Source organism: Triticum aestivum, chromosome 4B (genome assembly GCF_018294505.1).
Source record: "Triticum aestivum cultivar Chinese Spring chromosome 4B, IWGSC CS RefSeq v2.1, whole genome shotgun sequence".
Classification (NCBI taxonomy): domain Eukaryota; kingdom Viridiplantae; phylum Streptophyta; class Magnoliopsida; order Poales; family Poaceae; genus Triticum; species Triticum aestivum.
The window spans coordinates 401,108,614-401,130,426 of NC_057804.1; positions in this window are offsets into that span (position 1 = coordinate 401,108,614).

Sequence of the window (21,813 nt, forward strand, 5' to 3'; positions counted from 1 at the left end):
TCTTTTGCATCTCATATATTGCAAAGTGTATTCACTTATGCTTCACAACTAGTTAGATTCCTCACTTGTACTTATTCTTGGATTCGTACAAATCTGGATCCGACTCTCACCAAATAAGTGAATGTCTTCGCGCTATGAGGTCAATGTCTTCAAACTGATTTATCTTGAAAATCTTCTAAGAATGCATATGACCTCTTCCCTTCCCTCGCACCTCTAATGCTGCCACAGGTACATGTCCGTGGGAGAATCCCTTGGTTCTCATAGGCTGCATTCATTTGTAGAGTTCTTACAGTTTCACATCAACTCTCCAGAAGCCAGTTCCTGTCTGACAAGCGAAAGAAAGCCATTCACTGTATTGAAGCTAATGTTGTGCCTGAAGCTAGTGTGCAACCTGAAGCCACAGCCAATGCCGAAGCTGTTGTTCCACCCCCAAGGCCTCACACTTTTGAGCAGGCATATGATCGCGGCCAACTTGTCACTGTACAATGGCCTGTTCTGGTTCCTCCCACTGCTCCCGGGCCAAAATTTGAATACCATGTGGAGCAAAGGCCTCAGGTCCAGAAGCCAAAGCCCAGACTACCAAGATTTCCTAGTGCTGCAACATCGCCAGGACCGTTCAATGTAAACAGCTTCAGGGCACACAACACATTCTTTGACAATGCCAAGAACCCGTACTCGAAGCCAAAGATCTCATCTGATCGCTTCTGGAGCTATCAGCAGCGCACTTATTACTCAGGTATCTTATATAATCAAGGGCGAATCTTTCCTCACATGTGTCTAGATTGTGAAGCCATTGCTGGTCTGCCCTACTTGGAAGAAGCTCTAGACTGTTTCAGAGATGCTAGCCTTCTGCAGTTCATAACTGACAAAGAGCATTGGAATGAGGAGCTTCTGCTGCAATTCTATGCCACTCTTCACATTCGTGGCTACAACAGGGATCCGAAGACTTGGGTCCTTGAGTGGATGACAGGTGATGTGCATCATGAAGCCAAAGCTCAAGATATCATTGAGCTTAATTCCCTGCCCACTCCAGGTGAGCTCTATGAACCTGGTTGTCAGCTACACAGGAATTCATTAGAGATCATATTTCAGAAGCCTGAGCCCAACATGAGTCAGATGCTCAGCATGATGAATCCACTGCCACAAGATGCTGATTATCCTAAGGAATTCTTTGTCGAAGACCTCGAGTATCTGCCCCGTACCATTTATCACATTGTAAGGCGAACTCTATGGCCTCTCAAAGGACATTCTCCTGCAGCCAAGCTTGAAGGCACGATGAAGACATTGGTGTTCTATATTCTCAATGGCATCAGCTTCAATGCTCAAGATTTCTTCATCAGGCAACTTGTAGCATTTGGAGTTGATATATTTGGCTTGAAGTTTTATGCTCCATGGGTGATGCGCTTAATCAAGCTTCACTCTTCTGTCAACTATCAGCCCTCAGCACGCAACCATCTTATCTTCTTGCCTGAGCTTGATATGTCTGTTGAAGCCATCTACCTTGAGCCTACCATGGAACCACTTTATCTTCATAATGTTGATCATCAGAGCTTCACGCAATCAATTGAAGGGGTTCATGTTCCTAATGCTGCCACTCCTGCTTACCCTCTGGCTGGAAATACATGTGCATCTCATCGTGCAAACACTAAAGCCACTGAAAGCACCATTGCTCAAAGGCCTCGGAAGCGATCTCGTGTACTCAATGACCGAGAGCTTCTTGTGGCCTTACATCAGAAACAGGATAAGCACCATGACTGGAAAAAGCGTCAGATGCAGAGCCTCTTGGTGGATGTTAATCGCATTCGCAATCTTGCCACCAAGAACGCATTCGTATCACATGAAGCCTGTCAGAGGTCTTGGAGGAGTCTGACTTTGCTAAGCTCTTAAGACAATCTTCGTGAAGATGGCTTCACAGAGCGCTACAAATTTGATTCCACGCCTCCCCGGAATGCCGTCTTGCGTCGTACTCCTTCCTTAGAAGACTCGGAGTATTCATCTTCGGCTGCAGCTATTGTTGCGAGAGTCATCGATGAAAAAGACGATGCCACTTCACCAACCATGACTTCACCGCATGTCGACACTGCACTAGGCCCTTTTGCACCACCGTACTCAGACGTCGACCCTACACCTTCATCTACTTCTGCTGGGAACGAGTAGATGCTCTATGTCTTCAAACCTTTTTGGTCCTTACTGACAAAAGGGGGAGAAGCATATGAGTGATGATCTTCAAGCGAGTCCATATGGGTGGTTGCTATATCTTTTTGCCAAGTGGTTACAACTCTCGTTTTTGATACATTTGGTTCTTTGGGTTGTAACACTTAAACTTGATGGTCATCTGCTACTTTATCTGCTATTCTGTGATGCGATGATAAATTCCGCATGAAGTCTTCCGCAGACGTCCATTTTTCATTATGCATGTCATTATCTTTCTTATATCTTTTTATGCATGATGAATTGTCTTCATCAGTTGAAGAGGATCTCCACAAGTAAAACCTGCCATGTGCATTTGCATTAAGAGCAAACTACTTATATGCACATCTTCACGGGGAGCGTTTTGCTACTTATGAAGACAATGCCTTAACCCCTACAATTTCACATACTTTTATCCCCGTTGAAAAATTCAACCAGTTTGTCATCAATCACCAAAAAGGGGGAGATTGTAAGTGCATCTAGTGCCACCCCTAGTTGGTTTTGGAGTATTGATGACAAACTTGGTTGAGGGACTAATGTGTTTGTGAGAATTGAAGGATAACATTGGTAGTAGTCCCTCATTGACTCGATTTACCTACCGGAGATGACCCCTAAAAATGTGTGAAGACATTGAAGACAATGGTGGTATGTGAAGATATTCACAACGAAGATTATGACTCGAGAAGACATTCGCGTGAAGATTATGGAGTGCGAAGACATAGTTGTTTTGTAGTTTCCTTTTCTTCTTTGTTGAGTCATAGGAACCACCGCACTATTAAGTGGAGTTGAACAAAGTCAGAAGTGACTGAAGTGATGCTCAACCAAATCCTATGTCTTCGAGTGAAGACAATGAGAGCAAATCTTATCCAGAGCTGGATGAGTCAGCTTTACTTGTAGCCCAATTCAAGCTGCCGCGTGTGTTTGAAATCTGACCGTTCAACACGTGTCAATTCCTTAGTGACCCAGGGTCATTTCAGACAAATCAGGTCGGGTTGCCTCCTGGCTATAAATAGCCCACCCCCTACACCATAAATTGGTGGCTGCTCAGAGTTAATGCACGGCTTTTGTCATTTGAGAGCAACCCACCTCCGAAGCATTTGAGAGAGAGATCCTTGCGAGGACAAAGCCCAAAACACCCAGAGCAAAAGAGTGTCAGGCATCACTGAAGTCTTTCTGTCCGCGTGATCTGAAGACTTATTACACTTGAGGACTATGAATCCTCCAGCCGGTTAGGCATCATGTTCTGAGCATCCAAGAGTCATTGTGGATTGCCGGTGAATGAAGTCTGTGAAGGTTTGGAAGTCTATCTTGAAGACTTACCTGAGTGATTGGGCGAGGACTTAGTGTTCTTATCTCAAGGGGAATAAGGTGAAGACGCGGTCTTCTCAATTGAATCTTAGCCTCCCTAACCAGATGTATAGTTTTCACAGTAACTGGAACTGGTCCAACAAATCCTTGTCCTCTCCAAGCAACTGGTTCTATTACGTCCCTCTCTTTACTTACAGTTTGTCTTGATGAAGTCATTGCCTGCTTGCATGATCTGATTGACTTCACTATGTGAAGACTGTTGTTGTTTGGCTTCATATTATCTTCCATCCTGATCCATGCTACCTAGATGCTAATAGTCTTCATGCTTTCACTTCATTGCTTACTTGTCTATGGCTTGTCTAGTGTAGTCTATCGTCCGCTGCATATCAATAGATTCATTTCTATTGTCTGTCTTAGAAACTCCCATGTTTTGAAGACTTTCATAAAAATCGCCTATTCACCCCCCTCTAGTCGATAACTAGCACTTTCAATTAGTATCAGAGCAAGGTGCTCCCTTGTTTTGTGTGATTTGGTTTAACCACTTGGAGTTTTAGCTATGTCGACTGTAGGGATAATCAAAGTCTCTGCTGCGTGCCCTGTCTTCGATGGCACTGATTACCCCTATTGGAAGAATAATATGCGTATGCATCTTGAAGCCATTAATGTCGACCTCTGGTATGTTGTTAAGAAAGGTGTTCCTAAGGCTGGTGAAGGTGTCACCCTTGCTGATGTCAAGAAGTTCATTCAACTGGATTCTACTGCCAAGAACATCATCTGTGGTCATCTGACCAAAGGACAATATGGCCGTGTGAGTGCTCTGGAAACTTCGAAGCTAGTCTGGGACTGGCTCTCCAAGGTCAACGAAGGCGTCTCAACCCAGAGAGACTCAAGGATCAGTGTTCTTCACAACCTCTTCAACCGCTTCAAGAGATATGACAATGAGAATGTCCAACTCACATTTGATCGCCTCACTAACATCACAAATGAGCTTCGCGCACTCGACGCCACTGAGATCACCAAGCATGAAATCGTCAAAACACTTCTGAGATTGCTTGACAACTCATTCGACACCCTGGCCCTGATGATTCAAGAATGCCCTGACTTCAAGACTCTCAATCTGTCTGACATACTTGAGAGGCTCAACACACATGAGTTCCAGCAATCTGAGAAAAGAGATATCTATGGTCCCAACTATGGCCAAACTCGCGCTTTGAAGGGAAAGGTTGTTTCCTCTTCTGAAGAAGAATATGACAGCTATTCTGAGGATACGGAAGACATTGGAAAGGAGCTTGCTATGCTTGTGAAGAAGTTCCAGAAGTTCACCAAGAAGAAAGGCTTCATAAAGTCTTCAAGATCCAGCTCAAGAAATGATGAAGTTTCCACTCGTGATCACAAAAAGAGAACATGCCACAAGTGCAAGAAACCTGGTCACTACATCTCTGAGTGTCCAAAGTGGGACAATGAGACCAAGAAGAAGAAGAAAAGCAAGGAATATGATTCTGATGACAACAAGAAGAAGAAATCCTCAAAGTCTTCTTCCAAGTCTTCGTCCAAGTCTTCATCATACAAGAAGAGCTCATCTGGCAAGGCTCGTGCTTTTGTTGGTAAGGAGATGGATTCAGAGGAAGAGTCTGCTTCTGAGGAGGCAGAGGTGGAGTCTGAGGAGGAGTCCGACTCTGGCGTTGCAAGTCTGGCTCTAGCTATAGCCTATGTTGCCAAGTCCATCTTCAACACTGAAGACAATGGCTCCGCCACCAACGCTGGTTCTAATGACAAGGACGACTCTGCTCCCACCTACTGCTTCATGGCACGCGGTGCCAAGGTAAACTCACGCGATGCTTACTTTCAAACATCAAGTGAAGATGACTCTGAATGTGAATCTAAACCTGGCTACAAAACACTTGCTAAAATTGCAACTGAACAACAGAATGCCATGGGACATATTCAAAAATTGCTAGACAAAAGCGATGACCTATTGGACGTGGAAATAACCCGACCTCAGTCCTTAATTGAAGACATCAAAAATCTTCTTATTAAGTACGATGAACTTGAAAGTCGTCATGAAATGCTCTCAACAACTCGTGAAAAGCTTTCCCATGATTATCTTCAAAGGAAGCAAGAACTTGAGAACGGCTCATGAAGATCTTCAAAAAGAGAATGAGTCACTCCACGTTCAACAGATCAGTTCCTTTCAAGAAGGATTTGAACCACCATGTCTAAAATGCCTTGAGCGTGATAACACTACTTCTGTTGTTGAATGTTCCACTACTGCTACTTTTGCAATATCTTCAACTGCTGATGTGGTAACTAACCCCTCTGCTGAGGATGCCACTACTATTTGCTGATGAAAATGCCAGGCTGAAGACATTGCTTGAGACAGGAATGTACAAAAGTCTCAAAGGGCATCAAACACTATGTGATGTCCTCAAAAAGCAGATTCTGAACCGAAACCCTAGGAAAGAGGGTGTTGGGTTTGAGAGGAAAATGGATGTTGATGGTTCCTACTGGAAGCCTGAGTAGTACCCCAAAACCACATGGATTGCTACAAAAGGACCTTCAGTGGATCCATCCACCTTATCTGGCTTCACTTGTGCTAACCCGATTATCGTTTATGAATCCTTTGATGCAAACTATAAACTGTTTAGGATCAGAATGGTGAAGTGTTTGCCATGTACATTGGTACTAACTCCAGGAATGGACCACCTACGAAGAAGATCTGGGTACCCAAAATTTGTCTTGAGAATCTTCCTGTGAATGTCATCATGACACCACCTGGGAAGAAGACAAACCCCAGACCAAAGGCTTCATATGGTCCAAAGGCTTCATACAGACAGAGGACTCACTAGAGTCACCCTAATGCCAATGTTTTGCAGGGAAATCATACTCAGACTTATGAATAGGAGCGTGTTTCCTCAAATTGCTATGTTCATAAGACCAAGAACTATTCTGCTTATTCATATGAGTATTATTCACCTCCTGCAAGGCTATTTGCTAGGGCTCCAAAGCCGAAGTTCTCATATGCTGCACTTAGACTCATTGCTTCCAAGCCGCCCATGAAAATTTGGGTGGTTAAGAAAACTTAACTCTCTTTTGCAGGGAAAGGTCTCCAGCCGGAAATCAAAGGCGTCTGATGCTATTGCTGCTAAATCACTTGCGTATCATCCTATCAGTCCTCACCTAGATCTGAGCTTTGATAATCCGCTTGTTCGTCAAATTTAGTGCTTCACAATACCCTTGGTGAAGCCTATCCCCCTAGTTGCACTGTAGGGTATGAGACCACATGCTTTAGAATAGATTATGGACAGTGGATGCACTAATCACATGACTGGTGATCGAAGTCTTCTCATGGACTCAACCTTACGTCCATCTGACAAGAGTCACATCACATTTGCTGACACTGGTAAAAGCAAGGCATTGGGTCTAGGTAGAGTTGCATTCTCAAAGGATCAGCACATGGATAAAGTGATGCTTGTTGGATCCCCTGGTTTCAACTTAATGTCTGTCTCAATGCTTTGTGATTTGAACATGATTGTGATATTTGGAAAATATTGTTGCCTTGTTCTAATTTAATCTGACAAGTCTCTAGTCTTTCAAGGATATCGGAAAGATGATCTGTATATGGTAGATTTCTCAGCAGGACCACAGTTGGCCATATGCCTTATAGGAAAAGCTTCAGAGTGTTGGCTCTGGCATCGGAGGCTAGGGCATGCTGGCATGAGGAACTTGTACACTCTCACAAAGAAGAAACTTGTCGTAGGCATCATGGGTGTCAAGTTCAAGAAGGATCATCTGTGTGGTGCCTGCGAAGCTGGGAAGATGACTAGGGCCAAGCATCCCTCGAAGACAATCATGACGACATCTTAACCCTTCGAGCTGCTTCACATGGACTTATTTGGCCCTACTCATTACTCTACTCTTACTACCACTGCCTGTCTCTATGGCTTCGTCATTGTTGATGATTATTCAAGATATACATGGGTGCATATAATCCTCTACAAGAATGAAGTGCAGGATGTCTTCAAACGATTTGCCAACCGTGCCATGACGAACTATGGCATAAAGATCAAGCACATCAGAAGTGACAACGACACAGAGTTCAAGAACACCGGCCTCAACACTTATCTTGATACAGTTGGCATCACTCATGAGTTCTCTGCTCCATACACACCTCAGCAGAATGGCATCATGGAGCGCAAGAACAGGACACTCATTGAGATGGCTTGGACGATGCTTGATGAGTACAAGACTCCATGGAAGTTCTGGCCTAAAACCATTGATACTACATGCCACGTCATCAACCATGTTTATCTTCATAAGCTTCTAAAGAAGACATCCTATGAGCTCCTAACTGGTAATAAGCCAAACGTCAGTTACTTCAGAGTATTTGGTGCTAGGTGCTGGATAAAGAATCCAAATCACACTTCAAAATTTGCACCGAAAGCACATGAAGGTTTTATGCTTGGTTGCGGAAAGGATTCGCACTCCTACAAAGTCTTCAACCTCTTTCACTATAAAGTGGTCAAAACTGTGGATGTGCGGTTCGGTGAGACTAATGGCTCGCAAAGAGAGCACCTACCAAATGTGCTAGATGAAGCCCCTCCGAGTGAATCGATTAAGCTTATGGTAACTGGAGAAATCATACCTTCAGAGGCACATGCTGAAGAAGAACTTATCATTTCTGCGCCAAACCAACCTGAAGATGCTGCTTAGCCTGAAGCCAATAGTGAAGAACAAGACAATGGTCAACAAGAGCAAAATCTTCGTCCGTTCATCCTCGTGTTGCTAATGAAGTACAGATTGAGAAGATAATTGATAACATCAATGCACCTAGTCCACTCACTCGTTCAAAAGCAACTCAGCTAGCAAATTTCTGTGGGCACTTTGCATTTGTCTCTATATCTGAGCCCAAGAAAGTTGCTGAAGCCTTCATGGAACCTTAATGGATTCAAGCTATGTAAGAAGAGCTTCAACAGTTCGAGCTGTACAATGTGTGGGAATTAGTCAAGCGTCCTAACCCTCGCAAGCACAATATCATTGGCACCAAACGGATCTATCGCAACCAACAAGATGAGCATGGTTAAGTTGTCAGAAACAAGGCTCGTCTCGTTGCTGAAGGATACACTCAAGTTGAAGGGATTGACTTCGATGCAACATTTGCTCCGGTGGCTAGGCTTGAAGCCATTTGCATACTGCTAGCCTATGCCAACCATCACAACATCCTTCTGTATCAAATGGATGTAAAGAGTGCCTTTCTCAATGGCAAGATTGAAGAAGAAATGTATGTTGCACAACCACCTGGCTTTGAAGATCCAAAACATCATGATATGGTATACAAGCTCAACAAGGCACTATATGGCCTCAAACAAACCCCACGTGCTTGGTATGACACACTCAAGGACTTCCTGAAGAGAAAAGGCTTCAAACCTGGTTCCCTGGATCCCACTCTCTTCATGAAGACATACGATGGTGAACTATTTGTGTGCCAGATCTATGTGGATGACATTATCTTCGGCTGCACTGACAAAAGATACAGTGATGAGTTTGGGCACATGACGCAAGAGCAATATCAGATGTCCATGATGGGTGAGCTGAAGTTCTTCCTTGGTCTTTAACACCATCAGCAAAGCAAAGACATCTTCATATCTCAAGAGAAATACCTCAAAGATTGCCTGAAGAAGTTTGGAATGCAAGACTGCAAAGGTTGCTCAATGCCAATGCCAACCAAAAGTCATCCTGGCCCTGACGACAATGGTGACAAGGTTGATCGCAAGTCCACATCAAGCACATGTCACTTTCTTGGACGATCTCTTGTCTGTTGGTCTTCAAAGAAGCAGAATTGTGTGTCTCTCTCCACTGCTGAATCTGAATACATTGCTGCTGGATCTTGCTGCACTCAGCTTATATGGATGAAGAAAACTCTCAAGGACTATGACATCCATCTAAAGCAAGTGCCACTCTACTGCCAAGATTGCCAACAACCCAGTTCAGCACTCGAAGACAAAGCACATTGAAATTCATCATCACTTTCTCAGAGACCATGTCATGAAGGAAGATATTGATATCATTCACGTCAACACTGAAGAGCAATTGGCAGATATCTTCACAAAGCCCTTGGATGAGAAAAGGTTTTGCAAGTAGCAGTGTGAGCTAAATATCTTGGAATCCTCGAATGTCCTGTAATTGGACACACATCCTAACACTTATGCATGTGATGACTTGGATGTGCAACACACTAAGTAAAGTATATCTTCAATCAATGAAGACATACACTCTAAGTGTGAATACATTAATGCGGAATATGAATTCGGAGCGCCACGATAATTGTGCGTCGTGTCTGGGTCTAATACTTCCTATACGGTGGGTCACGCCACCACCAAACTTTTGTTTGAAGTGTTTCATTTGGCATCACATTTGCAGAGTCTTCGCATTTGGTTTGTGTTCAACATTGATTTGTTTTCATGTTTATCTTCACATTGTTGATTTGGTCTAATACTGATAAATACATATATTTGTGCTCTGTCCTCTACAACATTCACTTATAGCTATGTCTTCTTGTTTGAATAATTTGATCTAAGTGAATGTGATCGGACCCTAACCCCTTCTATGCTTCTACCTCAGATTCTAACTATCTAAATCACATGCATTCTATTGAATCTGTCGAATGTCTTCTCTGCGTCCGTGTCAGCAGAACATACAGAGACAAAAGTTGAATCTCTTTTAATGCTATATCCTTATTGCCTAAAACCCGAAGAAGCCGGAACGACCACCCAACTGTCCAGGCATGCGTGGGAACATGGAACAACTTCCAATGTGTTGCATGTGTGCCATGTGTCCTTCAGATGTTTACCGCCAGGGGCACCTGCGTAATTACGCTATGATGTCCCATTCCTTATAAATACACAACTCACCGCAGTCATTATTTCTTCTTCCACCTCGCCACCTCGCACAAACCCTAGCACCTCCGCTAGCTGGCATCGACGCCGGAGAGGAAGCGCTTAGCTCCCGCAACTTCTTCGACGTTGTCCTCACGTCAGCCACGGACCTTGTCCTCTCCGCCGCCACTGTAGGTGTCTTCCGCCGCCAAGTTAGGGCGCGGAAGATTGAACTGCTCGGCCTCCCTCTCAACTTCGTCTAGCAGTTCTTTGTGTGGTAATTAAAACTTACTTTTTACTGCATTTTGATTCATCAGATCCATCCACTTCAACCAACAGTGGTTTCTCAACTTCCAAAACTAGATCTATCTTCTTCCGCATCTCATATCTTGCAAAGTATATTCACTTATGCTTCACAACTAGTTAGATTCCTCTCTTGTACTTATTCTTGGATTCATACAAATCTAGAATAGACCCTCACCAAATAAGTGAATGTCTTCTCACTATGAGGTCAATGTCTTCAAATTGATTTATCTTCAAAATCTTCTAAGAATGCATATGACCTCTTCCCTTCCCTCGCAGCTTTAATGCTGTCACAGGTACATGTCCATGGGAGAATCTCTTGGTTCTCATAGTCTGCATTCATTTGCAGAGTTCTTACAGCTTCACATCAACTCTCGAAAAGCCAGTTCCTGTCTGACCAGCAAAAGGAAGCCATTCATTGTATTGAAGCCTCTCGGTCTGAATATTATGGCAACTGAAAAATCTGCAAGGAAAGGCGGCAGGCAGCACCGTGGAGATAAATCCAAGGATTTACCTCCTGATCTATATGAACTGTACAAGACAGACCCTGAAGAAAACTATGGCCAGCGCAAGACTCGAATCCAATGGATTCGAAGATATTGGGCAGAACAATGGTTCCTATACAGATATGTGACTGCTGAATATGCTGAAAGGAACGTCATCAAGCGACCATGGGGAGATATTCTATACAAAAATATTTAGCCCAAGTCTAAGTCCGAAGCCATTGCTCAAGGCTTCTATCGTTGCATGGTCCGAGGACCACAGCCAGAGAATGCCGACCCATCTTCTCTGTTATGGTGTCGCGACGACAATCTGTTCAAGCGTAACTATAACTTTGCAAAAGATTCTACTGTGAAGAACAAGAAAGCATTTGGACTCGACTTCAACCCTGGTCCATCTGCTCCAAGGGCTGATGGCACCCGTGATGCAAATACCAACGTCGTCGGCCCTTTATATAACCTCGAAGGCCTCATCACTCACATAGCAGTATAGGGGGCCGCTGTGGATCACTCAGCCGATGACGCAGATTTTGATGAAGCACCAGCTCCACCTAAACCGCAGAAGCAAAAGAAAACAAAGGCTTCAAAGCCCTCTGCCGCACCAAAAGCTTCACGTGCGAAGCCATTTGCCTCTGCACCTCCTGAAGCCAATGTGCAATCTGAAGATCTTTCTCGTGTCTCCAAGAAGGCAGAGAAATCCAAGAAGAAGAAGAAGCCCATCAAGATTTCTGCTTAAAAACTGGCCCCTTGCTGCCCCTACAGTCACTGGGAAAGGACACCGCAAGATTGAACCCAAATCTAAGCACTTCTCCCATTGCAAGAAAGATCAATCTAGTAGGCCAAACTAAACCGATAATTCGAAGAGACTTGCAAACATATCAAATCATGCATATAAGAATTCAGAGAAGAACCAAATATTATTCATAGATAAACTTGATCATAAATCCACAATTCATCGGATCTCGGCAAACACATTGTAAAAGAGTATTACATCGAATAGATCTCCAAGAACATCGAGGAGAACTTTGTATTGAGAAACAAAGAGAGAGAAGAAGCCATCTAACTAATAACTATGGACCTGAAGGTCTGTGGTAAACTACTCACACATCATCTGAGAGACTATGGTGTTGATGTAGAAGACCTCCGTGATCGATTCCCCGTCCGGCAGATCACCGGAAAGGCCCCAAGATGGGATCTCACGGTTACGGAAGGTTGCGGCGGTGGAAAAGTGGTTTCGTGGCTCCCCCTGATGTTTTTAGGGTATAAGATTATATATAGGCGAAAGAAGTACGTTGGTGGAGCTCCATGGGTCCCACGAGGGTGAGGGGCACGCCTACCCCCCTAGGCGCGCCCTCCTGCCTCGTGGCCGCCTCGCGGAGTTCCAGACTTCAACTCCATGTCTTCTGGATTGTGTTTGTTCCAAGAAAGATCATCGTGAAGGTTTCATTCCATTTGGATTCCGTTTGGTATTCCTTTTCGGCAAAACACTAAAATAGGCAAAAAACAGAAACTGGCACTGGGCCTTCGGTTAATAGGTTAGTCCCAAAAATAATATAAAATAGCATATTAAATCCCATTAAACATCCAAAACAGATAATATAATAGCAGGGAACAATCAAAAATTATAGATACGTTGGAGACGTATCAAGCATCCCCAAGCTTAATTCCTGCTCTCCTCGAGTAGGTAAATGATAAAAACAAAATTTTTGATGTGGAATGCTACCTAACATAATTTTCAATGTAATTTTCTTTATTGTGGCATGAATGTTTAGATCCGAAAGATTCAAGACAAAAGTTTAATATTGGCATAAAAATAATAATACTTCAAGCATACTAACCAAGCAATTATGTCTTCTCAAAATAACATAGCCAAAGAAAGCTCATCCCTACAAAATCATATAGTTTGTCCATGCTCCAACTTCGTCACACAAAATGCTCCAATCATGCACAACCCCGATGACAAGCCAATCAATTGTTTCATACTTTAGTATTCTCAAACTTTTTCAACTTTCACGCAATACATGAGCGCAAACCATGGACATACCACTTTAGGTGGAATAGAATGGTGGTTGTGGAGAAGACAAAAAACAGGGATGGTCTCACATCAACTAGGCGTATTAATGGGCTATGGAGATGCCCATCAATAGATATCAATGTGAGTGAGTAGGGATTGCCATGCAACGGATGCACTAGAGCTATAAATGTATGAAAGCTCAACAAAAGAAACTAAGTGGGTTGTGCATCCAACTTGCTTGCTCACAAAGACCTAGGGCATTTGAGGAAGCCCATTGTTGGAATATACAAGCCAAGTTCTATAACGAAAACTCCCACTAGTATATGAAAGTGACAAAATAAGAGATTCTCTATCATGAAGATCATGGTGCTACTTTGAAGCACAAGTGTGGAAAAAGGATAGTAACATTGCCCCTTCTCTCTTTTTCTCTCATTTTTTTGAGCCTTCTCTTTTTATTTGGGCTTTCTTTCTCTCTTTTTTGGGCCTTCTCTTTTTTATTTGGCCTTTCTTTCTCCTTTTTTTGGGCCTTCTCTTTTTTATTTGGCCTTTCTTTCTCCTTTTTTTGGGGCCTTCTCTTTTTTATTTGGCCTTTCTCCCTTTTTATATTTCCTCACACGGGACAATGCTCTAATAATGATGATCATCACACTTCTATTTATTTACAACTCAAGGATTACAACTCGATACTAGAACAAAATATGACTCTATATGAGTGCCTCTGGCGGTGTACCGGGATGGGCAATGAATCAAGAGTGACATGTATGAAAAATTGTGAATAGTGGCCTCGCCACAAATACGATGTCAACTGCATGATCATGCAAGGCAATATGACAATGATGAAGCGTGTCATAACAAACGGAACGGTGGAAAGTTGCATGGAAATATATCTCGGAATGGATATGGAAATGCCATAATAGGTAGATATGGTGGCTGTTTTGCGGAAGTTATATGGTTGGTTTATGGTACCGGTGAAAGTTGTGCGGTACTAGATAGGTTAGCAATGGTGGAAGGATGAGAGTGCGTATAATCCATGGACTCAACATTAGTCATAAAGAACTCACATACTTATTGCAAAAATCTACAAGTCATCAAAACCAAGCACTACACGCATGCTCCTAGGGGGATAGATTGGTAGGAAAATACCACCGCTCATCCCCGACCGCCACTCATAAGGAGGACAATCAAAGAAACACCTCATGCTTCAAAATTTTTACACAACGGTTACCATACGTGCATGCTACGGGACTTGCAAACCTCAACACAAGTATTTCTAAAATTCACAATTACTCAACTAGCACGACTCTAATATCACCATCTTCATATCTCAAAACAATCATCAAGTATCAAACTTCTCATAGTATTCAATGCACTCTATATGAACGTTTTTATTATACCCATCTTGAATGCCCATCATATTAGGACTAATTTTATAACCAAATAAAATTACCATGCTGTTCTAAAAGTCTCTCAAAAATAATATAAGTGAAGCATGAGAGATCAATAATTTCTATAAAATAAAACCACCATTGTGCTCTAAAAAAGATATAAGTGAAGCACCACAAAATTATCTAGCTCAAAAGATATAAGTGAAGCACATAGAGTATTCTAATAAATTCTGATTCATGTGTGTCTCTCCCAAAAGGTGTGTACAACAAGTATGATTGTGGTAAACTAAAAATCAAAGACTCAAATCATACAAGACGCTCCAAGCAAAACACATATCATGTGGTGAATAAAAATATAGCCTCAAGTAAAGTTACCGATAGACGAAGACGAAAGAAGGGATGCCTTCCGGGACACTCCCAAGCTTAGGCTTTTGGTTGTCCTTGAATTTTACATTGGGGTGCCTTGGGCATCCCCAAGCATAGGCTCTTGCCACTCCTTATTCCAAAATCCATGAAATCTTTACCCAAAAACTTGAAAACTTCACAACACAAAACTTAACAGAAAATCTCATGAGCTCCGTTAGTATAAGAAAACAAACCACCACTTTAAGGTACTGTAATGAACTCATTATTTATTTATGTTGGTGTTAAACCTACTGGTTTCCAAATTCTCTATGGTTCATACCCCCCGATACTACCCATAGATTCATTAAAATAAGCAAACAACACACGAAAAACAGAATCTGTCAAAACATAACAGTCTGTAGCAATCTGATTGATACGAATACTTCTGGAACTCCAAAAATTCTGAAATAAATTGGTTGGAAGTGAGTAATTTTTCTATTAATCATCTTCATAAGGAATCAACCTAAAAGCACTCTCCAGTAAACAATGGCATCTAATCTCGTGAGTGCAAAAGTTTCTGTTTTTTACAGCAAGATTGCAAAGACTTCACCCATGTCTTCCCAAAGGTTCTACTTGGCACAAACACTAATTAAAACATAAAACCACATCTAAACTGAGGCTAGATGAATTAGTTATTAGTAAACAGGAACAAAAAGCAAAAAACACAAATAAAATTGGGTTGCCTCCCAACAAGCACTATCATTTAACGCCCCTAGCTAGGCATAAAGATAGAATAGATCTAGGTATTACCATAATGATAAGGCAAATCGCGAAAACTCATCTCATACTCCCTACATTCAGCATCAAGCTTTCTTTGCGGCAGGCAAAAATAATCAAAAGGGCTAAATTTAATGGGACAAAAGTCCCCAAGATCAAGCTCGGGAGGTACTGGTTCCACCTTTGGCCCCTCATATTGCACAACCAATTCATCATTATAAGCATTCTTCTGGCAAAAGATCATGAGCCTTTGTTCAAGAGAAAATCCTAACCCATTGTTCCCAATAGCAAAATTATCATTAAGTTCAGAAATCCTATCAACTAGAACATCGGTAGGAACCTTCTTTCTAAGGTTTTCATTATAAGCAACATGATCTAAAGATCGTAGATGCATTATATCTTCTTGATTAAAAAGGATAGATTCTATGGGAGGACGGCTAGCATTCACCCTATAATGTGCACAAAATTTCATTGGCCTCTTTCATTATAAATCTGAACTCATGTGCTAAAAAGATAGTAGCTGCTCGCTTAACAGAAGAATGCTCAATATTGGAAAATTCTAGAGAAGTCCTTTGTATGCAAGGATGCATATGAATAAATTATCTTTCAAGTTCAACTACGAGCAAAGATATAGCATCCGCAAGACTTTCTATGAAGAATGGACCCACCCATAGTAGGCAGAGCACCAACACAAGTAAAGAAATCTTGAATAACTCTTTTTCCAATAATATTACCACTACCAATCCGAAACTTTTTAGTGTGTAAAATAGTAGGTTATTCATGAGGACTATCAAAAGCATCAAAGTTTCCCCGTTTTTTACTATTATCCTTTTCAATGATAACCTCCCCAGTTTCAGACATGATGGCAACAAACCGCACTAAGAATGAACACACAAAAGGCAAGCAAAAAGAGGCGAACGGAAAAGAGGCGAAGAAAAGGCAAAGGTTTTTGAAAATCGTTTTAGAAGTGGGGGAGAGGAAAACGAGACGCAAATGGAAAATAATGTAATGCGAGGGAGAAGAGTTTATGATGGGTACTTGGTATGTCTTGACTTGAGCATAGATCTCCACGGCAACGGCGCCAGAAATCCTTCTTGCAACCTCTTGAGCATGCGTTGGTTTTCCCTTGAAGAGGAAAGGGTGATGCAGCAAAGTAGAGTAAGTATTTCCCTCAGTTTTTGAGAACCAAGGTATCAATCCAGTAGGAGATAACACGCAAGTCACCTAGTACCTGCACAAAAAATCAAGAACCTTGCAACCAACGCGATAAAGAGGTTGTTAATCCCTTCATGGTCACTCGCAAAAGTGAGATCTAATAAAGATAATAAGATAAATATTTTTGGTATTTTGTTGTATAGATTGGAAAGTAAAGATTGCAAAATAGTAAAACGAGATGTGATGTAAATAAAAGAGATGCAATATAATAAGAACGAGACCCGGGGGCCATAGGTTTCACTAGTGGCTTCTCTCAAGATAGCATATATTACGGTGGGTGAACAAATTACTACCGAGCAATTGATAGAAAAGTACATAGTTATGAGAATATCTAGGCATGATCATGAATATAGGCATCACGTCCATGTCAAGTAGACCGAAACAATTCTGTGTCTACAACTATTACTCCACACATCGACCGTTATCCAGCATGCATCTAGAGTATTTAGTTCATAAGAACAGAGTAACACATTAAGCAAGATGACATGATGTAGAGGGATAAACTCAAGCAATATGATATAAACCCCATCTTTTTATCCTCTATGGCAACAATACAATACGTGCCTTGCTGCCCCTACTATCACTGGGAAAGGACACCGCAAGATTGAACCCAAAGCTAAGCACTTCTCCCATTGCAAGAAAGATCAATCTAGTAGGCCAAACTAAATCGATAATTCGAAGAGACTTGCAAAGATATCAAATCATGCATATAAGAATTCAGAGAAGAACCAAATATTATTCATAGATAAACTTGATCATAAATCCACAATTCATCGGATCTCGGCAAACACACCGCAAAATAGTATTACATCGAATAGATCTCCAAGAACATCGAGGAGAACTTTGTATTGAGAACGAAAGAGAGAGAAGAAGCCATCTAGCTAATAACTATGGACCCGAAGGTCTGTGGTAAACTACTCCCACATCATCGAAGAGGCTATGGTGTTGATGTAGAAGCTCTCCGTGATCGATTCCCCCTCCGGCAGATCGCCGGAAAAGGCCCCAAGATGGGATCTCACGGGTACAGAAGGTTGTCACAGTGGAAAAGTGGTTTCGTGGCTCCCCCTAATGTTTTTAGGGTATAACAGTATATATATAGGTGAAAGAAGTATGTCGGTGGAGCTCCGTGGGGCCCACAAGGGTGGGGGCGCGTCTACCCCCTGGGCGCGCCCTCCTGCCTCGTGGCCGCCTGCGGAGTTCCAGACTTCAACTCCATGTCTTCTGGATTGCGTTTGTTCCAAGAAAGATCATCCCGAAGGTTTCATTCCGTTTGGATTCCGTTTGGTATTCCTTTTCTGCAAAACACTGAAATAGGCAAAAAAAACAGAAACTAGCACTGGGCCTTCGGTTAATAGGTTAGTCCCAAAAATAATATAAAAGAGCATATTAAATCCCATTAAACATCCAAAACAGAAAATATAATAGCATGGAACAATCAAAAATTAAAGATACATTGGAGACGTATCAAAGAACACTTTTATCTTGAAATTAAGTGAAGGGATCATCTTATAATGCTACCATCGTTCTTAGCAAAATAAGATGCATAAAGGATAAACATCACATGCAATCAAAATATGTGATATGATATGGCCATCATCATCTTATGTTTTTGATCTCCATCTCCAAAGCATCGTCATGATCTCCATCGTCACCGGCTCGGCACCTTGATCTCCATCGTAGAATCGTTGTGTCAAGGTCGTCACGCCAACTATTGCTTCTACAACTATTGCTAACGCATAATGATAAAGTAAAGCAATTACATGGCGTTTGCACTTCATACAATAAAGGGACAACCCTAAGGCTCCTGCCGGTTGTCGATATTACAAAACATGATCATCTCATACATCAACATATATCACATCATATCTTGACCATATCACCTCACAACATGCCCTGTAAAAACAAGTTACACGTCCTCTACTTTGTTGTTGCAAGTTTTGCGTGGCTGCTACAGGCTTCTAGCAAGAACCGTTCTTACCTACGCATAAACCACAACGGTGAATCATCAAGTTTGCTATTTTAACATTCTTCAAGGATCGGCCGTAGTCAAATTCAATTCAACTAAAGTAGGAGAAACAAACACCCGCCAACCAACTTTATGCAAAACTAGTTGCATGTTAGTCGGTGGAACCAGTCTCATGTGCGTGGACATGTAAGGTTGGTCCGAGCCGCTTCATCCCACAATACCGACAAATGAAAATAAGACGTTGGTGGTAAGCAGCATGACTATCACTGCCCACAACTCTTTGTGTTCTACTCGTGCATATTGATACGTCCATTTCACATTATGTTTTCCTACTGTTATTTATATTGCTTTTATGCATAATAATGCCTTTTGGAGTAATTCTAATGCCTTTTCTCTCATAATATGCAAGGTACACACAAAGAGGGAGAATACCGGCAGTTGGAATTCTGGACCTGAAAAGCTACGTCAGGCCACCTATTCTATACATCTCCAAATGAGCTGAAACTTCACAAGGATTTTTTGTGGAATACATAAGAATTATTGGAGAAAATAACTACCAGAGGGGCCCCACCAGGTGGGCACAACCCACCTGGGCGTGCCAGGGAGCCTAGGCACGCCCTAGTGGGTTGTGCACTCCTCGGCCCACCTCCGGTGCCCCTCTTCTGGTATATAAGTCATTTTGACCTAGAAAAAAAATAGGGGGGAGGGGGTATTTTGGGAAGAAGCGCCGCCGTCTCGAGGCGGAACTTGGGCAGGAGCACTTTTGCCCTCCGGCGGAGCGATTCCACCGGGGGAACTTCCCTCCCGGAGGGGGAAATCATCGTCATCATCATCACAAACAACTCTCCCATCTTGGGGAGGGCAATATCCATCAACATCTTCAACAACACCATATCCTCTCAAACCCTAGTTCATCTCTTGTGTTCAATCTTTGTACCGGAACCTTAGATTGGTGCTTGTGGGTGACTAGTAGTGTTGATTACATCTTTTAGTTTATTACTATATTGTGTATTTGGTGGACCATTATGCTTTTTAATACCCCTCTGATCTTGAGCATGATTATCATTTTTGAGTAGTTACTTTTGTTCTTGAGGTCATGGGAGAAATCTTGTTGCAAGTAATCATGTGAACTTGATATGTGTTCAATATTTTGATGGTATGTATGTTGTGACTCCCTTAGTGGTGTCATGTGAACGTCGACTACATGACACTTCACCATATTTGGGCCTAAGGGAATGCATTGTGGAGTAGTTATTAGATGATGGGTTGCGATAGTGACAGAAGCTTAAACCCTAGTTTATGCGCTAATTCATAAGGGACTCATTTGGATCCAAAAGTTTAATGATGTGGTTAGATTTTATCTTAATACTTTTCTCATAGTTGCGGATGCTTACGAGGGGCTTAATCATAAGTAGGAGGTTTGTTCAAGTAAGAACAGCACCTAAGCACCGGTCCACCCACATATCAAATTATCAAAGTAGTGAACACGAATCAAACCAACATGATGAAAGTGACTAGATGAAATTCTCGTGTACCCTCAAGAATGCTTTGCTTACCATAAGAGACCGTTTTGGCCTGTCCTTTGCCTCAAAAGGATTGGGCTACCTTGCTGCACTTTTGTTACTGTTACTGCTATTTGCTCGTTACAAATTATCTTTCTATTAGACTACTCGTTACTTATAATTTCAGTGCTTGCAGAGAATACCTTGCTGAAAACTACTTGCCATTTCCTTCTGCTCCTTGTTGGGTTCGACACTCTTACTACGATTGGTCCCCTATACTTGTGGGTCATCAAGGCTCTTTTCTGGCGCCATTGCCGGGTAGTGAGGTGCTCTTGGTAAGTGGAAATAGGTAAGGACAAATTATTACATGCTGAAATTTATTGTCACTTGTTACTATGAAGAACAATCCTTTGAGGGGTTTGTTCGGGGTATCTTCACCTCGACCGGTAACACAATTAGTTACCCCTCAACCTACTGCACCTACTGAAAATATTGGTTATGAAATTCCTTCGGGTATGATAGAACAACTGCTAGCTAATCCTTATGTAGGAGATGGAACTGAACATCCTGATATGCACTTGATATATGTGGATGAAATTTGTGGATTATTTAAGCTTGCAGGTTTACCCGGAGATGAAGCTAAGAAGAAGGTTTTCCCTTTATCTTTGAAGGGAAAAGCATTGACATGGTATAGGCTATGCGATGATATTGGATCTTGGAATTGGAATCGATTGAAACTGGAATTTCACAATTCCTATGCATCCAGTTCATCATGATCGAAATCACATATATAATTTTTGGCCTCGTGAAGGAGAAAGTATCGCTCTAGATTGGGGGAGGCTTAATCCAATGTTATATTCATGCCCCAATCATGAGCTCTCACGAGAAATTATTGTTCAGAATTTTATGCTCGGCTTTCTCATGATGATCAATCCATGCTTGATACTTCTTGTACTAGTTCCCTTATGAAGAAGACTATTGAATTCAAGTGGAATCTTTTAGAAATAATTAAAAGCAACTCTGAAGATTGTGAACTCGAGGAAGGTAAAGAGTCAGGTATTAAGCTTAAATATGATTGTGTTAAATCTTTTATGAATACCGATGCTTTTCACAAGTTTAGCACTAAATATGGACTTGACTCTGAGATAGTAGCCTCCTTTTGAGAATCATATGCTACTTATGTTGATCTCCCTAAGGAGAAGTGGTTTAAATAGCACCCACCTATTAAAGAAGAAATTAAAGAACCGGTAATAGCTAAAGATGAAACTATTATTTATGATGTTGATCCAGCTGTTCCTACTACTTATCTTGAGAAACCACCTTTCCCTGTTAGGATAAAGGAACATGCTAAAGTTTCGACTGTGGTCAATAAAAGCTATACTAGAGCACCTAAACCTGCTGAACAAATCAAGGTAGAATCTAGTGTTGCTATGGTT